Consider the following 13,558-nt stretch of genomic DNA (forward strand, 5'->3'; position numbering starts at 1 on the left):
TTGCATCATAAAAGGATCTACAGTCATGCGCACAAGATGGCAAAATACTTTAAGTGACAAAACATTTGACTATTAGAAAATCATGTTTATTAAACACACAGTTTTTCTCTGATTGAGTATTGACTACTAGCTTAAGATGTCCGGTATATGGCCTTTCATATGTCAGGCAGTCAAGTTTTCTCCTGTATAGGTTGAGATGGTAAAATGGTCTTTGAGGTTCATTTGCTCCATATTGCGTTCCCTCTTGATGTGGTTTCCGATTCCGGTTGAGCTTTGAAGTTCGATCGGTATCACGTTGATACCGGCTTAAAGGCGGGTGATGCCTGTCTTCAAGCAAAATACCCAACCACCAGGTTTTCGCAAAGTCAACTGCGCCCTTTCCCCCATAGTCATGTTTTGACACTCAACTACCCTCCAGCTATAGAGTGTTAGGCCAGTGGCTGAGGTGTGGCACAACCCTATGAACCACGGTTATTAAGACAAGCCCCAATTAGCCACAGAGAAAAAAGGCCAGTTGAAGATCGCATCATTAAGAAATTTGTCCACTCCACTTGCTACAGCAAAATGGTAATCCCATTTATAAACACTTTTCTCATGAAGGTAACTTAAAGGTCGTGCGTTGACTAATAAATATCGATTTCTCTCTTACCGATTGGAGCATCAAACGAGAGGTGTTTTGTTTTTACTGTAACTACAGTCGGTGTGAAAATTGTTCACTCGTTGGCCTTTTTAACCCTCTATTACTTCAATGTTAATTTTAAGTTAAAGTATTCACCCCACAAACCCCCCTTCCCCTCCTCCCCCCACCTCATAAAAACAAAACAAAACAAAACAAAAAGAATATAACGCAAAACCAAGCAATGTCTATCGTGATTCCATGAACCTTTAGCTCCCTACAGGCAACATTGAATGGTGGAGGGGTGTTGTCGAGGATTTAGTAGAAACAGGAGTGTTATCCACACATAAATAATGTTAATATAGGTTTCGCCAAGACTGTAATAAAACTCTTCAGCAATGGCTATAGAAGAGTTTCGTCGAGGGGATTTAAGGACCGGTTCGGGGTATGGGGAGGGGGTTGGGGAAATAGACTCATCCTCTTTAACTTTTGAGGTCTTAAGGAACAGAGAAATTTATATGGTAAACAGTTACAAATAATACAAAATTTAAATTTTGAAAACTAGAAGATGCACATTATAATCATCAAAGCCTATGCATCCTAGCAAAAAGAGGATCAATTACCACCATAACTTCTCCCAAACATTCTCGCCCACAGGAAATCATTAATTTTTGTCACTACTTGATACTGTATTTACAATAGTTATACCAACAGAAATGCATCCACACTACCTTGAGTGATCCCAAACTCACGAGTAAAATGGAGTTAGCTGAGTTAAAATCAAATTACTGCGTCAGACTTAACGTAAATATAAACATCGCTGATTCAATCTAATTTTATTTAAATTTTGGGAAAGGCCACTACTTTGTTACGTTAAAACAATTCATCTTCGATAAAGCGCGATTTTTTTTTGAAAATAAGGAAAGCCCCGCGATAGTTAACTAAAGAGAGAAGGATAGAAACTTGCTGACGCCGTTCGGTATCATTTGAAAACTTTCTAGGCAAAACATATTCCGTAAGATAACTTTTTTTTCCTTAACACCACGTCTGTATTAAAGATTCCAATCGATAGGACAAGAAATAGCTTCAGGAGTACGAACAATATGAAATGTTTTTCGAGTGATGAATCGGCGTTTGGGCTTTAAGCGATATATGCGAAAGTCATTGCTTTACCGAAACGTGATTTGAATTATAAACTGAGGCTAATATCAAAAGATGATTGATAAAAAAAAAAAAAAAAAAAAAAAAGTTTGAATTTTTCTAGACCTTTGCGTTAGAGAAAACTAGATAAGACAAGATTTAATTCTCATCCTTTCTCGGATCCTTTGTAATTCACTTCTCTTTGTTGATGACCTCTTTTCAGTCTGTCTTCTAGAGCCCTTTGCATTTCCTTCTCACGTTGCTCTTCGCTAAGTATTTCCCTTTTTACTTATGCCTTTTCTTGTTCTCTTTCGCGCTCTCCTCGCTGTATTCTGCCCGTTTTAGAGTCTTTTACTACTTTCTTACGCGTTTTTCTCGACTCACTTTATGCCTTTCACTGCTTGCTTTCTTCGGTCGCTCAGTTTCTTTCTTTCCAGCCTAGTTTCACTTAAAAACCCTTTCTAGACAGAACTTGAATTGTAAAAATTTACTTTGGTTGATAAACCTTTAGCTCTGCCAGTATTGTTGTTTTGCGAGTTGACTAAAAATTGCAAAATTCTGAGATATACTGTTCAACTACCAGTTTGATTTCCCGCCCAAAACGCGGGTTGCAAAATTATTTGCTTACGCGGCTTCACATCTATCACGCTATCACGTGTGGCCCTCGCGGTGTCTACTGGTGCACTCTAATGGGGTATCCAAATTATTTAGGCAATGGCGACGGCGCATTATATTTTTCATCGCCCTTCAATTACGTAATGGCGGAGATGCCCGCAATGTAGTTGGCAACGAATAAGGATTTTAGCAGGTAGTGACTTTCTCAAGCCTGACATGGCTTGATGCTACTTTGGTTTGCAGATTTAATGAATGTAACCGAAGAAGTTACAATTCATAGACCCAACGTTTTGACACTCCTGTCTAGTGCCTTCATCAGGGGTGATCTAAACGCTGCAACAAGAGGTCCTTTTATGTGATCACTAATTAGCGGTCTTTTTTCTGACGAGGTGTAAATGGGCGCTAGGAAGCAAACCGCCATCGTCACGATTTAAAGGAGCGTGGGCGGAGTTAATATGCCAAGCCTCCAAACAAAGGCGCTGGTGGTAACGCCGATTAGTAGTGATAATTTTAGAATTATCCCAATTGTATGGTTGGTTAGGCATGTGTGCTCCGATAAAGCAGAATTTTCCATTTTGCAAAAGAAAACCGCTTTTTGATGCTCTTTAAAACGTGTACCAAACTAACGTTTGGTCTGTCCCATGTATTCGTGGTCGCAGTCATTGCATGAAAGAGAATAAATGGCGTCGGTTCGTTGTTCTTTCGTGACAGGATCCTTAGATTTTGGCGAAAATATGCCCCAAAGTCTGAAAAGGTTTTTGAGCAACTTTAACGTTATGGCTATTCAAAATTCTCTTAATGGGTTCGGTAACACCTTGAATGTAAGGGATAACAGCAAAACCAGTCGCTGGTTCCTTTTCATCAAGAGCGTTACTAGCTAGTTGTAACTGGTTTTTGGCGGTTACGGAGAGAGGTTTTTGTATAGCCAATTGCCTTTAGGACATTAGAAACATATTTCCTCTCCTCGGCCTTCGAATGGAGTGAAGATGGTAGTCAGTCAGCCCTCCTAAGTAAAGTTTTGGCTACAGACTTTTTAAGGCAAATAGGGTGGTGAGAATCGAAAGCGAGGTATTTGTCGGTGTGGGTAGGTTTACGGTAGGCACTTGTCTCTAAATTACCCTGAACCCCTCTGGACACATTTAAATCAAGAAAGGGCAAATTTCTATCCTTTTCACGCTCACAGGTGAGTTGGATCGAAGGCTGTACTGAATTAAAATGCGACAGGAGGTGTTCCGCTTCATTTCCGGATACCACAGAAATAAAATCATCGACGTATCGTTTCCAGGAAAAGGTTTTAACCGGTGAAGTGGCTGAGGCCCTTTGTTCCCCGTCTTCCATTACCATGTTAGCAATGACAGCAGAGACGGGCGAACCCATAGTAGGTGCCGTTATATGTAAATTGCGTGGTTTTGAGGCAAAAAGACAGCAGATGAATAATATCCTCCACAGGCAAAGAAGTTCTAAGTCCAAGGGAGGCAACTTCTCTGAGTCTCTCCTCTGCAACCTTAACGGCAAGATCAACTGGGATTTTAGTGAAGAGCGAAACAACGTCGAAAAAGAGCGAAACAACGTCGAAAGATACTAATTCTTCACAAGCGTTAATCCGCAAATTCGCAGGAATTTTTGACAGTGTAATCAGTATTCCCAACAACAGGCGACAAAATTCTCGTAAGATAACCAGAAATTGCATAATCGGAGAATTAACAAAAGAGACAATGGGTCTCAAAGGAATTCCTGGTTTATGAATTTTAGGTAAGCTATAAAAACGTGGACATAAGCCGTCACTACTGTATAACATTTTGTACGTAGAGTCACTAATTTTACCAGCTTTTTTCAAATCAAGCAACATTTTGTTTAACTTTCTTTGAGTTTTACTGGTAGGATCAGAGTTTAAGACAGCATACGTTCTCTTGTCATTAAGCAGAGACAAAGCTTTGTCGTGATATTGCTGTTTGTCCATAACCACAACACAATTACCCTTGTCAGCAGATAATACGAGCCTATCCCGATCCTTTTCTTTTTTAAAAGGACCTCTTGTTGCAGCGTTTAGATCACCCCTGATGAAGGAACTAGACAAGAGTGTCGAAACGTTGGGTCTATGAACAGCAACTTCTTCGGTTACATTCACTAAATCTGCAAACCAGAGCAGCATCAAACCATGTCTGATGGTCCATCTGGTTGCCTTGTGAACTTTAATAGATTTCTCAAACCTGTTTGACGGGTTCTCGAATAAAAATGTTGTTAAGATCAAATTACCGCTTCAAAGTTACTGTAAACATGAATATCGCTTACTCAATCTCATTTTACTTTAATTTTGGGAAAGGCTCCTTCTTCGTCATTAGGGTAAAACAACACATCTTCGACAAAGCTAAGTTTTTTAAATGGGAAAAGTAAACCCTGCGACAGACAGTCAATTGAAGATAGTATGATAGAAACTTGCTCACGTCGTTAGCTATCATTTGAAAACTTTCTAGGCAAAACATACTCCCTAAGATAATTTATTTTCCTTTAACACCACGACCGCTAAACATTTAAAAGATGAGAAAAGAAATAATTTAAAGGATACGAACACTTTGAAATGAATGCCAAAGTCATTGTTTTACCGAAACGTGATCAGAACTACAAACTGAAGCGAGTATCAAACGACGATTGTTAAAAAAGATTTGAGTTTTTCTGGGCCTTAGCGTAAGAGAAAACCCAGATATGACACGACTTACCTCTACTCCTTTCTCGGATTCTTTGTAGTTCGCTTCTCTTTGTTGATGACCTCTTTTAAGTCTGTTTTTAAGCCCTTTGCATTTCCTTCTCACGTTGCTCTTCACTAAATATTTGCCTTTTTACTTTTACCTTTCCTTCTTCTCTTTCACCTTCTTCTCGCCGTATTCTGCCTATTTTAGCGTCCTTTCTAACTTTCTGGCGCATCTTCTCGACTTGCTTTTCGCCTTTTACGTCTTGCTTTCTTTGGTCGCTCTGTCTCCTTCTTTCCAGCCTATTTTCACTCAAAACCCTTTCTCCACGAACTTGAATTATAACAATTTACTTCAGTTGACAAAGTTTTAGCTCTGTCGGTATTGTTGCTTTGCGAGTTAATTAGAAACTGCAAAATACTGAGAATTATTGTTCAACCACAACCTCACCAGTTTGTTTTCCCGCTCAGAATATGGGTTGCATTCTATTTGCTTACGCGGCTTCACATCTACCAGCCCACGTGAAGCCCTCGTGATGCCTAACCGTGTGCACGTGGTACGCGGCGCTTAAGCTCGGCGCTCAGGCAATGTGCACTAATGGGGTACCCAAGCTGCGCATTACATTCTCCTCCGCCCCTCCATTTCAAAATGGCTAAGATAGTGCCCCCATTACAGTTAGCCGCGCATGCTGAAAGTAGCGCCTTGTACGGTCGGCAAACGGTCGTAAGTCCAATTTTTTTCGGCTTGATGGGTTACTACTATTTTTTCTAAAATGGCTACGCTGCGCGAGCTACGAGCTCCGCTAATAGTTAAAAGGGAAGATTCTCTGGGTTAGTCTCATTCGTAGGGAACGAATTGCATGAAGAAGACTGTATCGACTGAAAACTGTCTTAATGAACCCCCGCCTTTATCATTGTCAGAATATCCAAAACAACTGTGTCTAGGAAAGCCTATCTATTTATAATTTAATAAGCTCTGCAGTAACTATGTAACCTAGGTAGTTCAGAGAAATAATATTACAGTTGGGGGTTCTCGTTCATATTCACAAACTCACAAAATGAGTACAATATTTATACTGTTAGCAAAATCAGTAGTCAAACAAACAGTTCCCCAAAAAGAAAACTATCGAACGAATGAATAACGAAAAGCTTCTGGAGTCTGGGAAAGCCGTGGGATGCCTAACCGCTCTGATATGTGCGATCGTATTCATCAACATCCTGTAACTGGCTCTCAGTCAGCCAAGACAGTCAAAAAGTGGGTAAACCAAGGTTAGCTTGGTTTGTCAAGGAAATCGCTAAGCGTCGCTCACCCGCTATTTCACTTTTTTTCCATAACCAATGGCCTGAAACAGGTTACTCTAACTAATTAAAAAAATTAAAAATACATGAGGAGATAATGAAAGAGATGTGTTAAGAAATCATTTTTTTTAATAACAACCCTGGGACAAAAGAAAAAATTACGTTTCTTGCTACCTTCAATCTAAAAAATTATTCGTATTTCTATTTGTCTATCTTACCATCATATAAATGATATTACTTTCATTCTGTCGAACGAATATTTAAGGCAAAAAACATGGCTGCAGCACGGTAGGAAAATTACTCAATTCCCTTCCTCGATTACTTGATTAATATTTCTCGAATATGAACTTCCATGGCTAGAGCGAAACCTGAGTAAAAATTAATGTGTATTTTTTCACTGAAATCTCAGCGGGAAAATTTTTCCTGTCCGTAAACAATTATAATTATAAGAGGATTGTGCATCGAAACAATGATTACGTAGCACGCTTTTGCTCAGTTTGGGATAAAGAAGAGACAAAATGAATGCTCGAAGGTCTTTACTTTTATTAAAAAAAAAAAAGCCTGCTATGTAAAGGTTTCAACCTTGATCGTGGTACCTAGCTGATATTTAGGTTAGATTTTGTACTAAAGGACACTCTAATACTAGAGTCAATTATATTAATTAAAATTTATCAAATATGCGCTTCCATGGCCATTGCGCAAACCTGATTAAAAACTTATGTGTATTTTTTCCTTCACTGAAATCTCAGCGGGGAAAGTTTTCCTGTCAGAAACAATTATAACTAGGTAGATTATGTATTGTAACAATGATTGTGTAACATACATTTGCTCGATTTGGGATGAAGAAGAGGCAAAATGAATGCTCAAAGGCCCTTACTTTCACTAGAGGTGAGAAGACTGACTTTTTGAATGTTTCCTTTTTTAGAATGGTAATCTGAGAGATAAAAGTATTATTTAACCTACAGAGCAAAATTTATCAAATTAAAATTTATCAAATATGCGCTTCCATGGCCATTGCGCAAACCTGATTAAAAACTTATGTGTATTTTTTCCTTCACTGAAATCTCAGCGGGGAAAGTTTTCCTGTCAGAAACAATTATAACTAGGTAGATTATGTATTGTAACAATGATTGTGTAACATACATTTGCTCGATTTGGGATGAAGAAGAGGCAAAATGAATGCTCAAAGGCCCTTACTTTCACTAGAGGTGAGAAGACTGACTTTTTGAATGTTTCCTTTTTTAGAATGGTAATCTGAGAGATAAAAGTATTATTTAACCTACAGAGCAAAATTTATCAAATTAAAATTTATCAAATATGCGCTTCCATGGCCATTGCGCAAACCTGATTAAAAACTTATGTGTATTTTTTCCTTCACTGAAATCTCAGCGGGGAAAGTTTTCCTGTCAGAAACAATTATAACTAGGAAGATTATGAATTGTAACAATGATTGCGTAATATACTTTTGCTCGATTTGGGATGAAGAAGAGGCAAAATGAATGCTCAAAGGCCCTTACTTTCACTAGAGGTGAGAAGACTGACTTTTTGAATGTTTCCTTTTTTAGAATGGTAATCTGAGAGATAAACGTATTATTTAACCTACAGAGCAAAAATTAAAAAAAAAACCCCGCTTTTTATAGGTTTAAATTTTGATCGTGGTAACTAGCAGAGGTGGTGTTTAGGGAGTGAAGGTATATTTTTTTGTGTGATTTTGTACTAAAGGACACTATATATTAGAATCAATTACTTGGTTAAAATTTATCGAATATGCGCTTCCATGGCCATTGCGCAGATCTGATAAAAAATTGATGTGAATTTTTTCCTTTACTGAAATCTCAGCGGGGAAGTTTTCATATCAGCAAAAAACTACATTTAGGAGGATTATGTACTGAAACAATGATTACGTAACATGCTTTTGCTCGGTTTGGGATAAAGAAGAGGCAAGATGAACGCTCAAAGGCTCTTACTTTCATTAAAGGTAAACAGCCTGACTTTTGAATATTTTCCTGTTTTAGACTGGTACACTTAGAAATAATCTTACTTTTTAACCTACAGAGCAAAAAATCCCTCTCTCTACAGGTTCAAATCTTCTTCGTGGTAACTAGTAGAGGTATAGGGAGTGGAGGTATGTTTTCTCTTGTATCATTTTGTAATAAAGGACACTCATATTAGAAACAAAGTTTTTTTTCGAGATTAGGATATTTAATGAACGTTGCGCGAAATGGGTTAATTATGCTCCTAAAGCCTATGGAAATGTATTTTCTTGTTTGGTATCTGTCGCCTTTATTCAGGGATGTTTGTGTTACAACGAAATTATATCGTAAGCCTTTGCAGTTACAATTGTGTTTTACTGGAACAATCGTGGAAGAATTGCCTACAGGGCTTCCATGCTTTACAAAGCATTACCGAGACGCTGCTAACAAAAATTTACTATTACAATCTCTCAATATGGAGAGAAGAGCTGGTACACTTATCAACCTCTGAAATCATAGTGATCTAAAGGCATCCTCGTTGAGCACGATCAATTATTATTTAAAGGGAGATTGAAGATATTGCAACCCAGCCGGTAGGCGAGGTATTGTCTTAAGTCCAGAGGAAGACGGTTTGGACAGGGTGAAGAATGTTCTAAGTTTTTTTTAACCTTAGGCAATATAATTGAATTTATCCGACCTGCTTCTGACTAGTTTAAAAAGGGGTCCAAAATAACCCATTATTCAACTATGCACTACACAAAGTAATTGACTGAAAATCTGGCTTTTGGAAGATGAAGTGTAGTTTCTTTCGATCTTCAAAGGACTTTTGGGGGAAATTATTCAGCTCAATTTAATCAAATTTTAAACTTGAATAAAATGCGCCGATTCGACGGTGCCGTTAATTAGCCGAAAATATACACATACCCACGCAAAGTCAAGTATTTCTCATTTTACGTTTAACCTACGGCTCATTTAACATAATATCCTCTTACCTTCCATGTTGCTGTTTTGAAGAGGAGGGCGACAGTCCCAAAATTGTGGCATCGTTCACATAAAAGCAAAAAAACTTGGCAGGATATCCAACATCTTAAAAAGCATATTTTGGGGTTTTTTATCTGAGGTTTCCTTATTCCCATGTCGATGAGAAGGAGGCTGTAATTACTTCACGTAAGAGATCTTTGCTTAAAAATTAGTAGTCAACCGAACCGCGAACCAGATGTAAGCGGAATGTTATTTCAGTAACATGTTTCTCGTTTCCATGCGGAATAATTCTAATTAATTCAAAGTGAGGTCTATTGAAAGCGACAACTCCGCCATAATAGAACATTGGACTGTGAAACAAATGGCTTCGGACTGTGAAAAAGATGGCTTCGGGAACGAAGGTCGAGATTTAAATACACGAAACAGGAGCAAACAATCATCTAACCCCGATCCTTATTGACTATATTTTTGTTTCTTATTTAAAACTATTGTTTAGGTGGATAAAGCTCATTTAAGTGCCGCTCTCGCTAAGAGCTGTCCTCTCGACTTCGCGTCGGTAAAAAGTTTTCTTTTATTTTTTGCCCATGAAAAGGGTTTAGGACACATGTTTCAAAAATAGCTTAGTTGTTCTCCAAATCTCTTCTTTTGTGTCGCCACAAGCCAAAAATGATTTTTGGCCAGACCACCCCTGTAGGCAGCGATCGAAAGTGTAAATTTCAAAGATTTTGTCCAGCGCGCAGCGACTGCAACAATGTAGCTCACAGAACGTTATCTCCCTACAAATTACAAGATATAGTCAGTTAGTTCACAGACAAAATATGGAAACTTCAGCTGAAATATTTTTCACACCAGCGCGATCAGAGGAGACCTTCCTGTTCGACCTAATTTGCATATCAAAAAGTCACTACTTTGTACGAAAGAATTCTCAAAATGCAAGCGTTAATCGGGCTGAAAAAGCATATCAGTGCATATTTTATACACCAATGAGGTCACGGATTGCCTCAAACCCACAGGTATATCTCTAGCTTCCATCTACCAACATCTTAAAAGCAACGCAAATCCATGTGTTTGCTCAATTGCGCTCGTGTCAAAGATCGTTTGCATGATTCTGAAAATTGACCGAGATCTCCTTTAGACCGCTCAGACTTCGTTTCTTTATCTTCTACGTTGAGGATTCTAGGCTTTCATAGCAACTGAATGGAGAATAGGTGCCGAGTTGTCCTAAAACGTTGCGTGGACGTGATCGGTCGTAACGCTTGCACGCTTGCGTGACTTACAAAGTAAACAAAGGTGATCGGAAGGCGCCTTCTCGATAATTTACGTTGAAATATCAGGTCAGGAACTACGCACAGTGTGGAGAAGATATGTATATATATTGCGTGACGTGATTGTGCAAAATTTTCCCCTTGCCATATGGCCTGTTTCGCGGTTTCTACAAATTGAAACCAAAATTAGTTAATGTACGAATCAGAATCGAAAGTTATTAAAATGGACTGAATAATTTTGCATTTTAATTAGAATTTTAATTTTTAAAAATGTTTACTTGACTCGTGGAAAGCAAAGATTGGAGAGGCTTTGGGTATTTCAGCCTTGATTTCTCGCCTGGAATGCCTGACAGGTGTCCTAGCGGATTTGGAACCTCCAACATTTGGACCCCCCAACAAACCTCAATGAAAACATTATCCTTAACGTTTGAACGGTCAAAAGGAGATCGGACGGCTCTTAGCGAGAGCGGCACTTAGGGAGAAAAAGAGCGAAAGATCAACCTAGTTTGCTTATTGTAACCACTACCTGCTACAATCACAAAATTTTGCTCTTGATAAGTATTGAACCTTCCTGCTCTCTTACTGTTCTTTGGTCTTAAGTTAATTTAAAATGAATCACAGTCAAACTCATCCGAGGCGTGGTGGAATAAAACAAATAAAATCACAGAGGTGTCGAGGGAGAAGTAAGTAGTGTATTTTGTTTTATTCCCCGTAGCCTCAGAGCCATGTTAGAATTTGATATATCGAAAATGGCTTATTGAGACGATGGTCTTAGCGTAACCGCTTACACCTCACGGAGTATCTATAGAAGCGCTTGACTAGGCATGGAATCAACCTGAAGCGCGTTAACTTAAGGTAGAAAAAGTTCATGTGAAGGAAAGGCCGCCACGATAAAAAGTCAAATAAGAATCTATTTAAATGCTAGCCATGATATCAATACAACATCGCAATTGACGGCAGCCATGAGTCATCTAGCGGAATGGCCGGAGTCAATGTTACAGTGAGCGGTCTGCAACGTACCTACTGAAAAGTCAACGCCAGTAAAGTGGGAAAAATATTAGTTTTATAAATAACACTACATGCAGCAACGAAGGAGTGCTGACGTGGAGAGCGTATGGAGTTGGTTCCGGTAAATTTTTTCACTGGAGTACTTTCTGTCAACAAAGCAGATGCTCTCTTCAGCTAACCAAAAATACAGATAATGTAATTTCCAACGTTTCTTTTCAAACCGTCAAAGCTAGACGAAGCGCAAAAATAATAATAAAATTTTTTTAAAAAAGACAACAGAATTAGCAAAGGCCTCAGCAGGAGAGAATGACAGTGACGACGAAACCTGTAAAAAAGGAGGTGGGCTATTATATTGTCCAGAGGTGGGGTGTATCAAGTCCATCCAGCATTTCTCGTCCGTAGGAAAACATCTTTGACTGTATGCCCTGGAATAAGAAACGTTGTACGACAAGGCAATGATGCAGCTAAACTGGAGCATAGCGGTGATGCCGTTCTGTAAATGAAGACGCATATAAATCGTTAGGGAATGAAAGTCCAGCGCAACTGATGTGATGGGCTCTGAAGTCAGCGATAGTAACAGAGAGAACCTCACCGATGCTCAGAAAAACTATCTTACTGAAGTATTTCAAGAGGGAGAACACACCAGGAAAATGGCTGATCCTCCTATTATTTCGAAGGCAATGCGAATAGCTAAGCTCAGCGATGGCTCCAGTATCTTTTAAAAGGACGACTTCCTCACAGCAGATAGTAGGATTTTTTTTCTCGCTCAACAGCAAAAATTTAACTTTCAGCACTCGCAGTAAAGATACTGAAGAACATGAGGCAAACAGAGATAAAGACATCCAAGAGCTTACTGATCGAGGAAATAATTAAGACTTTTACTCTTCAGCATCCAATCATTTTTGAGAAATACAACATCAGTGAAACTGAGTGCCACTCCTAGCTGTCGAACTTTTCCATACAGGGATGCCCCGGAAGATTTGTACCGGGCTTGAGCTGGACGTATCTTCAATAACAGGTAAGGGCAAGCAGCCCTATATAGATATATAAGAACTAGTTGACAAGTGTGGTCGGAAAAGCCTCGAAAAAATTTCCAATGCAAATCATGAATTTCTTGCCTGCAAAAGATCCGCTCCCTGTCGGCAAATCTTACGGATTACTAAAGTACCTTGGTGATCCGCTGTAGCTGAACAAGGAAGTGTTTCTCAATTTTTAAGCCGTCTGTAAGAGGTAGTCATTTACTTCTTAAATTTCAGGCCTTGGAAGGAAAGATTAAGGAGATGAGCCCAACATGGATCACAGCATAGAGCGCTAAATATCTAAATAGCAGGGTTCATTCTTTCAAAAGCCACTGTTCAAAATATACATTATCAGCACAATTAGCTCTCAGGAGACATGTATTTTTACATTAAGTCCCTGATGTGAGGTATACCGACTAGCACTCGAGCCTGCTGTATCAGCTAGTGGAATTATTACCCTAGGCGTTTCGTGAGTTTCGAGACACACAGAAATGTTTTTACAACAAAATGTAAGCTTTTTTGGACCACTGCCAGGAAAAGATAAATGTGAACACGAGAACGTGTTACCTGGGTCGTAGTCTAACTACCGTCACGATTAACTTCAGGAGGCATGGTAGCCTCTGAAGAAGAAGTAGTAACAATATATATCTGTATAGCGTTGGCTAATACAAAAATTTCAGAAAAGTTGTGGTTTAGACAAATATTCTAACACTGCAGTTTGCTCTATTGCGCATCTGTGCTATGCCCTTTGTAGATCTTTCGCTTTATTCACCTAAAACAATAATTAAAAAAAATACCATGATTCATTTAATCATGATACATTTAATTATGATCGAGGTTATATGATTGTTTGCCCTTGTTTCGTGTATTTAAATCTCCACCTTCGTTCCCGAAGCCATCTGTTTCACAGTCCAATGTTCTATTTTTGCGGAGTTCTCGTTTTCAGTAGACCTCAT

The 13,558-nt window shown here is 38.8% G+C and overlaps 1 protein-coding gene across 1 annotated transcript in view; it reads right to left on the reverse strand.

Moving 5' to 3' along the window:
- The window catches only part of LOC131787205 (matrilin-4-like), a 402,738-nt gene that overhangs the window by 163,937 nt on the left and 225,243 nt on the right, over positions 1 to 13,558 (reverse strand). The window lies entirely within an intron of this gene.

This window comes from Pocillopora verrucosa, chromosome 7, assembly GCF_036669915.1.
Source record: "Pocillopora verrucosa isolate sample1 chromosome 7, ASM3666991v2, whole genome shotgun sequence".
Classification (NCBI taxonomy): domain Eukaryota; kingdom Metazoa; phylum Cnidaria; class Anthozoa; order Scleractinia; family Pocilloporidae; genus Pocillopora; species Pocillopora verrucosa.